At 36.1% G+C, this 14,790-nt stretch overlaps 1 pseudogene; it reads left to right on the top strand.

The window, feature by feature from the left end:
* Window positions 1–4,344: 4,344 nt before the first annotated feature.
* LOC133869154 (phospholipase A1-Igamma1, chloroplastic-like) lies at window positions 4,345–14,790 on the top strand (annotated as a pseudogene).

The raw sequence follows: 14,790 nt of genomic DNA, 5'->3' as shown, positions 1-14,790 counted from the left end.
TAAATTTGAGCTTAAATTGATATTAATGCAATGAATTATATATATATATTTTTTGTAGGAATTACAAAAGAAATAAGATGAGCAAATTTTGAGAGAATATTATGTTTAAGTTAAAGAGCAGTTTGCAGGCCTTAAGAAGGAAATAAAGCAGCTAGTGCGGCGCAAGGAATTGAGAAGCGAAATTCGTGATTCTCTCCAAGATTGGAGCCATGTTTTTCTCACGTAAGATATATCTTGAAATGGGAAGGAAGAGGTGCTACATAGGATATTTTGTTAGAAGATGTTTTAATTATTCAGGCGTGCATGCGACGATTATTTCCAAATAAAAAACAAAAAAACAATAGCAGCAGCGCCGAGTCAAGATTCTTTCCAAATACTTGCAGCAACGTGAAATGTGAACACATTTTTTTGAAGGAACAAAATTGGAAAGGGCAGCACCAAGAGACACGTACATTATTTCCTTAAGAAGAGGCCACCGATTCTTTCCTTAACAAGAGAGCACCGAAGCCTTAGGTCATGCACTCTATATATATCATGCTTTGCTTTTGTACGGGGGGAAGGAGAGAGGGGGGCGAGCTTGAAGAATTTTTCGACAGTCCTGGATACTCTCAACTGGTTTTGTTATTTGTTATTTTTATATTTTCATAAACATAGTGGCTAAATCTCTAGCTAAGGCTAGGGGTGAAGCCTAGTATTTTTATTATGTGTTCTTGAGACTATGTTATTTGTTCTTCATAGATTAATGATTAAATGTTGGGGATGTTTTTATTATTATTATTTGAGAGTAATTTAGTGAGACAAGTTTATTTTGATTCATTATGATTTTTGTTTATATCAAATACTTACTTTGTTTGATTTGATATGATTCGGAAATATATTGAATGCTTAATTTATTGTGTCATGTTTTTGAAATCAAATTCTCAATCAACCCATGTTTAATTTATTTTATATTTACCTTGCGCTTAATTGTTTTATTTTCCAATTGGAATAGTTGAATCCCCCCTCCACCCTCTTGTGTAGACATGTCAAAAAAAAAAAAAAAAAAGTTGAGTTAAAAATCTATGTCTCAAGAATATGTAATAAATTGCTAGGTGGATCCCTGAACCCTTATTGTTTTCATTTACTTACTCTAATTTTAGTTTATCATCTCTCAATTGCCCAACTTTTTATTAGAAAAATCAATTCAATTTACTTTTCTGTACAATAATAGGAATTTTACTTATTATCTACCATTCCCTGTGGATCGACCTCGTTCTTACCGAGAATTATTACTTGCGAAAGCCTACACTTGGGTTTACACCCTTTTTGGTACAACAGTATACATATATGCTTTCTTCTTGCAGAAATATATAATATGAAAGATAGACAAAGAGCGAAGAAAACTGATAAAAACCATTAGGGTTACATCTTGACTATTGAAGTATATATAATTAAACTGTATTCCAATGAGTGATATTTATAGAGGGATAAAGTGCTGAAATAAAAAATAAAAAGAAAAAAACTTGACCAAATTATAAAGAAGAGAATCAATAATAGTCCTATAAAGAAACTGAATAAAGGCCTAATATAAATAATATTCTAACACTGCAATATATACTAACTTTCACATTTAATTTACACAAACTGATTGGGAGAGCGCCTAGCATGACGAGGATGAGGGTTGCATGGAAGATAAGGATGGGAGACTAAAATGACTATAACAATATTTATTTTAACAGAAATGATATTTTTACATCTCTTATACATCTTTTGTACTTCTCATTTTTAAATCTAAATTTAGATTTATGGGATCCACATTAAGCCCCACAAATTCAATGGTAGATTTGAAACTTGGTTGAATTCAGATGTACAAAAAATGTATAAGAGATGTAAGTGTATCATATATCGCTAACGGCCATCTCGTCGTTCAATCAACTTGTGGTTCATCTAGCCCAGAAAATAAGAAAAGAAAATCTGATGGTTCATCATCTGTATGTCTATCTTTGATCAAGAGGCGAATCACGACCTTGGTAGGTTGTATATATACCATGAAGATTCCTGCTGATGCGGTTGACGGTCTCTTAAGTTTGGAGACGAAATAAACGCAACGGAATTCTAGCTTTGCACTGTTAAGCTTCGATGTATACTGTCGTGGTGGCCGAATCTTAAAAATATTGATTAATAAAAAGTGATTTTATGTTCGATTTTGAATCGTAATTAAGTGTTTAGCAAAATCGCAGTTGAACTTTTAAAATTGTGACATCTCATTGCTTGTGATTTGATTGCAATTTTTTGAAAAAATACAATTTCAAAAGATTCATTTTTTGCTATTTGGTTTAAAATTGTATTTTTTGTTTACGAAATCGCAATGTCAAACGCACCTTAAAACAACAAATAGAGAGTTACTTGTAATCCCGTAGACTCAAAACTATGGTTCTCTATTTCAATAATATCACATGCTCTTATATATCAATTACTTTTACTTAAATATTGGGGAAGTAATTACATTGAGACTTGATCACGCCACTAAGCCTTTCCTATTTAACAGTCTAATTTGCTATTTGCATCTTTTTAATAAATGACATTTTTTAAGTGTTCTGATGCTTAAAAAGGGTCAAAATTATGTAATTTGAGAATCTAAGGATCCTAATCCCTTTTAAAATAGCTATGGCATGAAGATCAATAATCAATAATGGAAAATCAAGTCGGAAAGAACTTTCACACCACCAAATGAGTTCTTTCAAACCACCAAACCTTTCATTGAAAATCATTTTTCTTTTTACACAATTTATCGAGTTAATACAACAATACCAAACTCCTAAAAAAATAAAGGGTTAAATACCCTATTGGTACCTGAGTTTTAAGCTTTTTTAAATTTAGTACCTGAGTTTTCATTTGCTTCATAAGTAGACATGAGTTTAGGGATAAAAACCACTTTTGTACTTCTGTTACATTTTTCGTCCAAATATTAACACGTGGCACTATATAAAAAAAATAAAAAATAAAAATCTTTAAAAATTAATTAAAAAAACATAATTTTTTTTTTAAAAAAAAAAATTGAAAAAAAAGAAAAAGAAGAAGAAGAAGAAGTGCCCCCCCCCCCCCCCCCACCCCCCACGGGCAGAAAAGGAAAAAAAGAAGTTGTTTGATGGGTTTTAGCCCTTGGGGGTGGCCGAACCACCCCCAAGGGCCACGGGGTGATTCGGCCACCCCAAATGGCCAAACCCTCTAAATTTCTTTTAAAGGGTTTGCATATGGGGTGGCCGAACCATCCCTATGGGCCACGGGGGTGGTTCGGACCGCCCTAGGCCGGCTGGTCTGGGGGTGGCCGAACCACCGTCGTGGTCCTTGGGGCCTGGGGGTGGCAGAACACAAAACCCATAATTTTTTTTTTCTTCTTCCATGGGGTGGCCGAACCACCCTATGGCCAAGGAGGGTGGCTCAACTACCCCTCTTCTTCTTCTTTTTTTCAATTTTTTTTTTTTTTTTAAAAAAAAAAAATTTATCATTTTTAATAAATTTTTAAAGATTTTATTTTTTAATTTTTTTTATACAGTGCCACGTGTCAACCTTAGCGGTTGACACATGGCAGGTCGTTAATATTTGGACGAAAAATGTAACAGAAGTACCAAAGTGGTTTAGTAAGGCAAAGTTATTAACATCCTTTGTTGAACACGTCGAAAGGTACGTCTCTCAAATAACAAAAAATAAGGGATGTGTTATTTTTACATCACATTATTCTATATCAACTCTACACCAAGACACATTGGATATGAGACCTATGTATATGAGACTCACATATATAAGACCCATATGCATGGGTCTTACACCTTATATGTCTTGATGTAGAATTGATGTAGGATAATGTGATGAAGAAAAATTTCCCAAATTCTTATATTTGACTGAAACAAACAAACAATAGCTACTGCATGCGCATCACTGTATCAGTAGACAGTAGCCCTTGTACTTTTTTCCCTTGTATCCTAACAATTGGCTTTTAGAGAATACGACCTCATGAGAAGACCCAGTCCAACTCTCAGCTTCCCTACGTACGTACGTATATATATGTGACAGTTCTTGTCTTTGGCTTGAAACATTCTAGTCCAACTACCTAGTACGAAGCATCAGCCATTTACGTCTAATTCCTCCTCTAATATCCTAACATCTGGCTTTTAAAAACGATGACCCTATACAAGACTTGGCCTAACAATCCATTTCTTGACGACAAAGCTCCATATATACCTACCGCTTGACAATCAAATGCGATAGATTTCCATCATAAAGTTTATAAATAATAAATCCTTCCTTCGTCGGAGTCATATGAAGCAACAGATTCATTTTCAAGATCTAACTTGTGCATCAAGCATGGCATTACCACTTTCCCGAATCAGGGTTCATGAAGAAGCGACCATTAAGAAAAGTGCCTCTCGTTGCACCAAATCACTAGCACAACTCCTCCATTTGCCATACTCAGCTTCCGATTTTATTGACTGGGGTGATCATATGACTCCGACGAAGTCTCCAAATGAAAACATATCAACAAAATGGAATGAAATTCATGGTTTGCACAACTGGGAGGATTCTTAACCCGCTCCACCCTTGCCTTCGACATGAGCTTGTAAAATACGGAGAATTTGTTCAGGCAACTTACGATGCATTTGACTTCGATCCCTTTTCGGAGTATTGTGGAAGTAGCAGATACAACCGGCACAAGCTTTTCGAAGAATTAGGCCTGACCAGACATGGTTACAAGGTGACCAAGTACATATATGCCATGTCGCATGTAGATGTCCGGCGTTGGTTTGAGAGGTCCTTTCTGGGTGAAATGTGGAGCAAAGATTCAAACTAGATGGGCTATGTTGCGGTTAGCAATGACGAAGAATCGGCAAGGATCGGAATAAGAGACATTGTCATGGCATGGCGCGGCACAGTTGCTCCAACTGAGTGGTTCGCGGATCTTAAAATGAGGCTAGAGCGTATAGATGATGATCAACATAATGGAAACATAAAGGTCGAACATGGGTTTCTTAGCATTTACAGATCGAAAAGTGAGCTCACAAGGTATAAGAAGTTGAGTGCTTCTGAGCAAGTCATGCAAGAAGTGAACAAGCTTATGGAGTTGTACAAAGGAAAGGGTGAAGAAATAAGCTTCACCAAAGCTGGGCATAGCCTTGGCGGTGCTTTGGCTCTCCTCAATGCCTATGAAGCTGCAACCTCAATCCTTGGCCTTCCCATTAGTGTCATTTCATTTGGTGCGCCAAGGACTGGGAACATGGCATTCAAGGAGAAGCTTAGTGAGATTGGGGTAAAAACATATTGTTGTTAAGTAAGATATAGTCCCGAAATTCTTGTCCCAAGCCGGGAAAGAGATCTTGATTAAAGCAGTGGTCCAGGCGATCCCTACCTATAGTGTAAGTGTATTCCTCTTGCCTAAAACCCTATGCAAGGCACTCAATACCTTGATGAATAAATTTTGGTGGGGCCACAAAGCGAATCATAACCGAATCTCTTGGATGAGTTGGGAGCGGTTGGGAGTATCCAAATGTCAATGAGGGATGGGTTTTAGGGATCTACATGTTTTTAATAAGGCCTTACTTGCCAAGCAGGGTTGAAGGTTGCTTTTGAATCCCAAGTCGCTAGTGTCCCGTATCTTTAAAGAAAAGTACTATCATACTGGATCTTTTATGGAGGCTACGATAGTTTCTTGCGCTTCCTATGTGTTAGTTTGTAATTGGCTACATTATGTTGGACAAAATCACTTCTTTGTAATGATGCATTTAAATAGGGATTCAGCTATTCAGAGTTCTTCTAGAAGATTCTTCACAGTCTACAAGCCAGAGAAATCGGATCCCTTGCAGCCGTTCGGACGACGTGATATGCCGTTCGGACGACGTGATATACCGTCCGGACGCCCAACTATCCAAAGCATCATTCGTCCAGACGACGAGAACTTTCCATCTAGACCTTCCTCTGTGTCAAGAAGCTTCGAATTGTTCCAGCTTGCATAAGTCCGGACGTTTTAGCAGCACGTCCGAACGACACTCAGTGTTCGACCAGCTATGGGATTTCTTTCCAAAACACAGATATGGGAAGATCGCTGCAACCGTCCGAACGATGTGGATTCCCGTCTGGGCGCACTCCTCCATAAGGCAAGTCGCGCATTCAAAATTCTGACGTCCGGACGCCAGCCTTCATGGTTCGGACGCGCGAGCTACATATATGGAAATTACGTGCATCAAGTCAACCGTTCGAACGACCATTCCCTTGGTCCAGATGTGCAAAGCCTTAATATGAAAATTGCGTGTAGCTGAAGTGCGACCGTACGGATGACAAGGCAACACTGTCTAGATGCGGCTAAAATCAGGAAAGAATTTCAGCGAAATTTTGGAAAGTCGTTCGCATAGTTGTCCATCCAGACGCCTTATGTCTACCGTCCGGACAGTGCTTAGGTTTATCAAGCCAAACGCTCATTTGAACCTGCAGCCTATAAATAGAGGTTCCTAGGCTTGAGAACTGCAAGAATTCGGTTATAGCGCAGCAACAACACACTTGCAATGGCTTGAGAGAGAACAAATAAGCTCCAATAACCTCACAAAATAACTCTCTAAGCTCTGATGGAATTCAATACCGAATTCTTGCAGTTCTCAATGCCTAGGAGCCTCTATTTATAGGCTGAGGGTTCAAATGAGCGACTGCTGTGATAAGTACGGACGCCGTCCGAACGGTGGACATGAGCCGTCCGGACGGACAACTATGCGACCAGAATTTCTGAGATTTTCGCTAAAAATCTTTCCTGTTTGAGAGCCGCGTCCGGACAGTGAGGTACTGTCATCCGGACGGTCGCACGTCCGCCGCAAGTAATTTTCATATAAGGCTTCGCGCGTCCAGACCAAGGGGGATGGGCGTCCGGACGGTTGATCTTCAACACGCAATTTCCATATCTGTTTAGCGCGCGTCCGGACCATGATAGGCAGGCTTCCGGACGGTTGAAGTTGAATACGCAATTTCCATATCTGTTGAATGCGAGTCCGGACCAAGCTGACTGACGTCCAGACGATTGTATTTGAATTGCGATTCTTGCCTTATGTATGAGCGCGTCCGGACGGGAATCCACGTCGTTCGGACGGTTGCATCAATCTACCCTTCTTTGAACTTGGAAAGAAAATCTGAAGCTGATCGATCACTAGACGTCGTCTAGACGGGCTGCTGAGACGTTCGGACGGATGCAAGCTGGAACAGAAGTTTCACGATACAGTGGAGGGTCCGGACGGAAATCCACGTCGTTCGGACGAATGATGCTTGGTCTGTCGGGCGTCTGGACGGTATGGCACGTCGTCTGGAAGGCTGGAACTGTGGACAGATGAGCGTTCGGACGGGATCTGTGATGCGAATTGAAACTCAGGTATCAAAAAATAAAGCTTTCAAAACTCAGGTATTAAAAACATATTTAACCCTAAAATTTATTCACGACCTTTTCCCCCACATTAATTACATTTTTATGCCTAATTACTAACCACAAAGCCAGGAACATAAATCATGTCATCACAAACCAGACCTGATAAGGGATCAGATCATACCAAGAACACGTTCCCTATATTTCATTGCAAATAGGGTAAGGATGTAGGCACCTGCTGTTACCCCCATGCACATCACTGCACCGAGCCCAAAAAAGTTGAGAACCTCAATGATCTGATCTGCTAAATCATCAACAAAAGGTACAGAATCTTCGAGACAAATTGCAGCAGCTCCTAACTCATGCCCAAGGGGACTGATATGGTAAATGCAGAAGTTGTGGAGCAACAAAGAAGCTGCTACAGGACAGAAAAATAATCCTTGAACACATGATTTAAAGCTAAATCAGGATAATTAAGTAGTGCTGGCTTGTCTTGATCGCCATAGACTATAATTGAGACCGAACCACGGCCGGTTCATATAAGATGTTCCTTTCCACCGAGATAGCTAGATCTTCTCCATATCAACGGAAATTAAGTCGATGGATTCTGCCATGGCCGTAGTTCTCTGTGGATGAGCTCTTCGATGGTAACAAGTTTATGCGAAATAGACAAAAATAAAATAAAATAAAAAATTCAATTTTTATGGGCCTATCATGGGGCCGACTTTCTACTAGATGAGTTAGGCAAACGCCTAAGGCCTATAGTAAGCCCCTATATAGTAGTTGTATTAATAGCATTGGTAGAAGAAAAAAAAATGTGGTTAATCTCAAGAAATTGCATGACTGATTTAAACCGATAGGGGTACGTTGGTTTAAGTAGTAAGGGTCTTGGTCTTGTGGCATCCTCATTTGTTCTAAGGTTCGAATCTCCTTGTATGCAAACAATTCTTTGGAGTCATGTCTGTCGGCGAAACTAGAATATTATCTAATCCTTGTGGAGAGGGCGCTCTGGGTTTGACCGACAGGGGTGGGTATACGAAATGTCGACCCTACCTTTGAAGGGTTCCTTGTCATTAGGAAAAAAAAAAAAAAAAAAGGCGTCAATTATTGTAAACAAAAGTATTTTTAGTTTTTTATTGAATTTCAAGAAATTAAAATTACTAAACGATGATAGTTTGCAAAAAATATTGTCTTAATCTTGAAAGTTTTCTCAAACATGATATTTATTCTCATATTGATGGTTTAGATTTATTTTTCAGAACGTACTAGAAGTTTTACAAATAGAAGAAAGTACTCAAAGTGACATAATAAATTATATAAAAAGACAAGATTACATAATTCTTTAGAGAATTCATGTTACAATTGCTTCTATATAAAAAAGTTTTTCAAAATTCAAATTGATAAAATGCTATCTAAGATCGACAATGTCACAAGAAAGATTATGTAAATTATCCATGTTATATATCAATTGAAAAATAAAAGAGGTTAGAAAAACTTAATTAGTAATTTTGCATCCCAAAAATGGAGTCGTCTCTAGCCTATCAATTTAATTTGATGGTTGACGACGGGCAGAACTATGTTTGTTCTGACAACATTTGATAGGAGTAGAAGTTAAGAATTGAAGATTGAAAATGAAACTCAAGAAGAGAGAAAATAAGTATTAGGGAAGATAAATATCATAGTCGCCCCAAAGAAGCAAACTGAGAATAACTCTGAAATATTGAAATTTTATTGATACTTCAAAAACTGAATTTAAAAATAATACAACCTGCCTTTATATATGCTAAGTTTGAGTACTTTCCTAGCAAAATGTTTTCTAACTGTTGTTTCAACAGTCAGAAGCTGTCATAAACTGCTTATTAATTTATAAAATATTTTTTTTTCAACACTTTTATTGCATCTTTTCTTCTCTTCTACTTTTCTGCTATTACAGAATTTCTTATTCAGAATAGTGTTCAGAATTTATAATATTATGCACACCAACTACATTGGGGTAGTATTGTATCCTGAGAACATGTAGAATTGTTGTATTCCTTATTGCAAAATTTATTGTATAAGTGAGAGACAATATTTATCTAAGAGACAAATTAATATTCGCCTTACTATCAGGAACAGAGCCAGGCATTTTAATGGGAGGGGGCCACATAATTATTTTTTTTCTTAAGTAGAGGTTAAAGTATAAAGGCAAATTTTAAATAAATTAAACATAACCCAGTTTTGATATTTTTATTATTCCTTCAAATTAAAAATCAATAAGTAAAAGTGAAAAGAGTTTTTGGAAAAAAAAAAAAAAAGTAATAGAAAACCATTGTCCAAAAATTGAAAAATGAAAAATAAAAATAAAAATAAAAAAGGTCTTAGTTTCTGTACTGAAATTGAAAAATTTCAATTGGATGAATTGTGTGCTTCTCGACCTTCTCGCAATGCTTTACCTGAAGTCCTGAATGATATGGCTCTTGAAGCTAACATTCTCTTGCTCCTTTTATTAGAACAACCCACTTTGACTAACACAATAGCCTACTAATATAAACAAAACACACTATATTCTATACAAAACAAATTCTGCCAAACGCAATACAAAACAAATGAAACGCATATGTTCTTGACATTTCTAATGCCATCTCTCTATTTTTGCCCATTTTAAGTTATTTTTGCCACACATCCTTAGGAAATCGAGCTTTGTAAGTCGTGTGACTCCTCAAGTCCACACCTGTTTTCTTCTAATCCACTGCTTTACTAAACCCTTTTCATTTACTTTAAACAAAGCATCTACAACTTTGTAAAGCTCCTTCCATTGTTAACTTCTCAAACATGTCCGTTGCTACCCGTGAAATATTAAAGGGAAAATTTTTGACAATAAACACTACAAAAGAAGTTGCCATTCACCACGTGGCTACAGTAGCAGTTACTGTAGCCACATGGCCAGATAGCCACGTGTCTTACTAACAACGTGGCGGCATGCATTTGGAAGACGTTCGGCCGCGTGTATTATTTACACGTGGCCATGTGGGCACTTGTTCCAATTTTCGTAGCCAAATGGCCACGTGTAATTTAGGCACATGGCCATATGTGAGCCACGTGTCAATATGCCATGTGGCTAACTGTTTTTTTTTTTTTTCAAAATTAAAAAAAGAAACAAATATAGTTAGGGTTTTGTACACTATGCATAATAATATTACTATATACATGCATAATGACTCGTTTTGTACACTATGCATATAAATTCTTGTATTTAATTTTATTTTTTTTTTAAATCTTATTATTATTACTATATATATCCTAACCTTAGATTTGTGCTATATATAGTATGTGTGTGTATATATATATATAGTTAGAGTTTAGGGCTATATATAGTATATACACTTAGGGTTAGAGTTTATGGCTATATATAATATATACACTTAGGGTTAGGGTTTATGGCTATATATAGTATATACACTTAGGGTTAGGGTTTATGGCTATATATAGTATATGCACATAGGGTTAGGGTTTATGGGCTATGTACTATATGTAAATAGTATACTTAGGGTTTACGTGTTGAGTTCTTTACATATGGTATATTTATAAGTAAACCCTAACTCTAATTATTTTGTAGTTTACATTTGTGGACGTACTACAAATAAATTTTGCTTTATTGTATACTTTAACAATTTAGTACTAATTTATTTCAACTCTCCACATTTGGTCAAATCTCGTATAAGTCCTTGTATAAATATAATACATGTATATATACAAGTGTTAATGGTATACTTTACTAATAGAACCCTAACCCTAGTTTAGTGCTATATGTATATTATATTGTACAAAACTAAACCCTAATTTAGTGCTATAGATATACTATATATATATATATATATATATAGCACCCAATTAGTTTTAGTTTTGTACACTATCGCCTTAACAATCCTTGTATAAAGGAAAAATATATAAAGAAATACAAAACCTATAATTAATACTATATACATGCATAATTCACGTAAGCGGTTTTAAAATCATATACTTGCATAATGACTTGTATATACCCTAACCTTAGATTTGTGCAGTATATAGTATGCGTATATATATATATATACGCATAGGGTTAGGTTTTAGGACTATGTGCTATATGTAAATATATTTACATATAGCACATAGTCCTAAAACCTAACCCTAAGTGTAAGGAACTCAATCCGTAAACCCTGTATACTTAGGGTTTACGGGTTGAGTTCCTTATATATATACTTATAAGTAAACCCTAACCCTAATTAGGTTAGCATTTACATTTGTGGACGTACTACAAATAAATTTTGCTTTATTTTATACTTTAACAATTTAATACTAATTTATTTCAACTCTCATCATTTAGTCAAATCTTGTATAAGTCATTGCATAGTATATATATACAAGTGTTAATGGTATATTTTACTAATAGAATCCTAATCCTAGTTTAGTGCTATATGCATATTGTACAAAACTAAACGCTAATTTAGTGCTATAAATGTTCTATATATTGCTATATATATATACCCTAACTATATATATATATATATATATATATATATATGATTTATGCTTTATGGCTTAGGGCTTAATTTGTACTATGTATAGTACATACTCTCAGGGTTAGGGTTCGCATTTGTGTTTTACAAATAACACCAAAAATATATATATTTATATATAGTATTTTAAATTTACATAAAATATTATACAGTTTGTGTATGGAAGCTACCCATTTCGACCTTCTCTCTCTCTCTCCCTCTCTGTCACAGCACCACTGACCAGCTCCCCACCACCGCGTGTCCGGCCTTCCCCTCGGCGTGTTTCATCCACCGTCCATGGTGTACCCTCTCTCTAGCTCTCTCGGCTCTCTAATATCTCGCTCTCTCTCTCTCTCTCTCTCTAACCTAAAGGAGGTAAACTCCGGCCGGCGATTTAAGCACTTTTCAGTAGTGCACAGTAGGGAAGTGCAGTTCCCTCTCTCTCTATAATATCGCTCTCGCTAAACTCTTGCCGGCGCCACTCTCTCCGGTAAGGATTCAGTACCCTCTCTCTCTCTCCCTCTCGGTTTGTACATACAATGTAATCTAACGGGTGTATTTTTTTTCCTCTTATTATTTTTTTTCTCCCCAAAAATACAGGTACAAAAAATATAAGAACCATAAACTACACCACAGAATACATGATTGTGAGTAATTTTTACATTTTTGTTTTCTTTATTTTTTGGCTATAATAAACTTGGTACATTTTAATGTATTTGTTTAGATATTTTCTTAATTGTTTTTCTTTTCCAGTACGTGGATTTAGCAATTAACAATAAACTATTTTTTGTTTTTTTTCCATGCAATGCTACTAATTTTGTTGGGTTTGTATATATATTGTTGTGTATTTTTTTGGGTTTTGCTGCGGTTGGTCATTATGCATGGGAAATATGCGTACAGTTTTTTTCTTTGTGATATAATTTACTGTGTTACGAATTTGTGTTGCTATTATCATTTTTGGCAATTTTTTTTTTTAAAAAAAATAGAATAAACAAACTCGCCATCATTTTAACTTTATAATAAAATGATCGTAACCAAAAATTTCAACCAAAATTAAAATCAATAATTTGTGTTACGAATATATATAAACTGTTATAAATTGTTTTGTATTTTTTGAAACAAATTTTAAACACAATAAACAAACTCGCCATTATTTTAACTTTATAATAAAATGATTGTAACCAAAAATTTCAACCAAAATTAAAATCAATAATTATAATCAATAATTTGTGTTACGAATATATAAAAATTGTAAAAAAAATGAATATGCCGGGAATATATTTATAAATTGTTTTGTATTTTTTGAAACAAATTTTAAACAGAATAAACAAACTCGTCATCATTTTAACTTTATAATAAAATGATCGTAACTAAAAATTTCAACCAAAATTAAAATCAATAATTAAAATCGATAATTTGTGTTACGAATATATATAAACTGTAAAAATAATAAATATGCCGCGAATATATTTATAAATTGTTTTGTATTTTTTGAAACAAATTTTAAACAGAATAAACAAACTCGCCATCATTTTAACTTTATAATAAAATGATCGTAACCAACAATTTCACCCAAAATTATAATCAATAATTTGTGTTACAAATATATAAACTGTAAAAATAATAAATATGTCGTGAATATATTTATAAATTGTTTTGTATTTTTTTTGAAACAAATTTTAAACAGAATAAACAAACTTGCCCATGATGTGGGAAGGAGGACTCAGAACAGTGGCGTATGTGTGCCAACCGTTGAAGACGAAACATACTATGGGCAGTTAACCGATATAGTTGAGATTGAGTACTATGGGACCACGTACGTCCTATTCAAGTGCAATTGAGCGGACCCCACGATAGATAGGGGATTCAGAATAGACGATTATGACCTAATGTTTGTCAACTTCAATCACCTCGTCCACAGGGGAGAACTGATTACTGATTAGCCTTACGTGCTGACATCTCAGGTAGACTAAGTATTTTACATCGAAGATGGAAGGAACCCAAATTGGGTTTGTGCCATGACGACTAAACCGCGAAATGTGTACGACGTTGGTCAGGGGGAAGGGAGTAATGATGCAGGTGCAACCTATCACGAGTGTGTACCGCTCTTATTAGCCACTGCTGACCTACATGATATGAATGATTAATTCGAGCACAACAAGCCTGACATTGATCCGATTGAAGCTCCCGTTGGATCTCTATAATATTCATTGTTGGTACAATTCGCTTAAACTAAATATACATTTATAATTTGTAACATATAATAATTATTTAAATGCAATCATTGTATAATTTGCATGTTCCTTACTAACATTTTAATCTTAAAGTCTTTAATAATTTGTATACATTTGTTCGCATGTATTGATGGATCAGAGACCCCCTCCTTGTGCACATCAGGCACCGCTCCTACCCGTGCCCTCCACAACCACATCCACAGCTCAAGCGTCACTGCATACGGCGCTGTGTCCACACCACCCAGATGTAGCTTATAGACCATTCCTGTCGGGTACAGCGGGGATGACCGTGTCAGATCATGGGCAGACCAACTCAGCTGGATATTTTTCTTCTCCATATTCTGTTCCGTCGACGTTCTTGCAAATGGGGATCACCTCACCGGGTCATGCGACTCGATGGTGGGTGCAAGAGGGTCATGATGGGATCAGCCCACATTGGGCTAATATGTCGTACTTTCCATACACTTATACTGGACCTACGCCATGTGGATCTGATAGTGAGACACAGGCTGATAGGTTTCCGCTGCCACAACCGGGGGAGAGGCAGATGCCGGCTATGGGGGTGAGACAGATGTCGACATCGGGAGAGAGCCAGGGCTCGGCGCCTGGGGGGAGCCAGGCTCCGATTTCGGGGAAGACACAAGTGCCACTTTTAGAGGATAGTTAG

This window comes from Alnus glutinosa, chromosome 5, assembly GCF_958979055.1.
Source record: "Alnus glutinosa chromosome 5, dhAlnGlut1.1, whole genome shotgun sequence".
NCBI lineage: Eukaryota > Viridiplantae > Streptophyta > Magnoliopsida > Fagales > Betulaceae > Alnus > Alnus glutinosa.
Note: the sequence above shows the minus strand (reverse complement) of the source record. Positions and strands in the feature narration are given on the sequence as shown.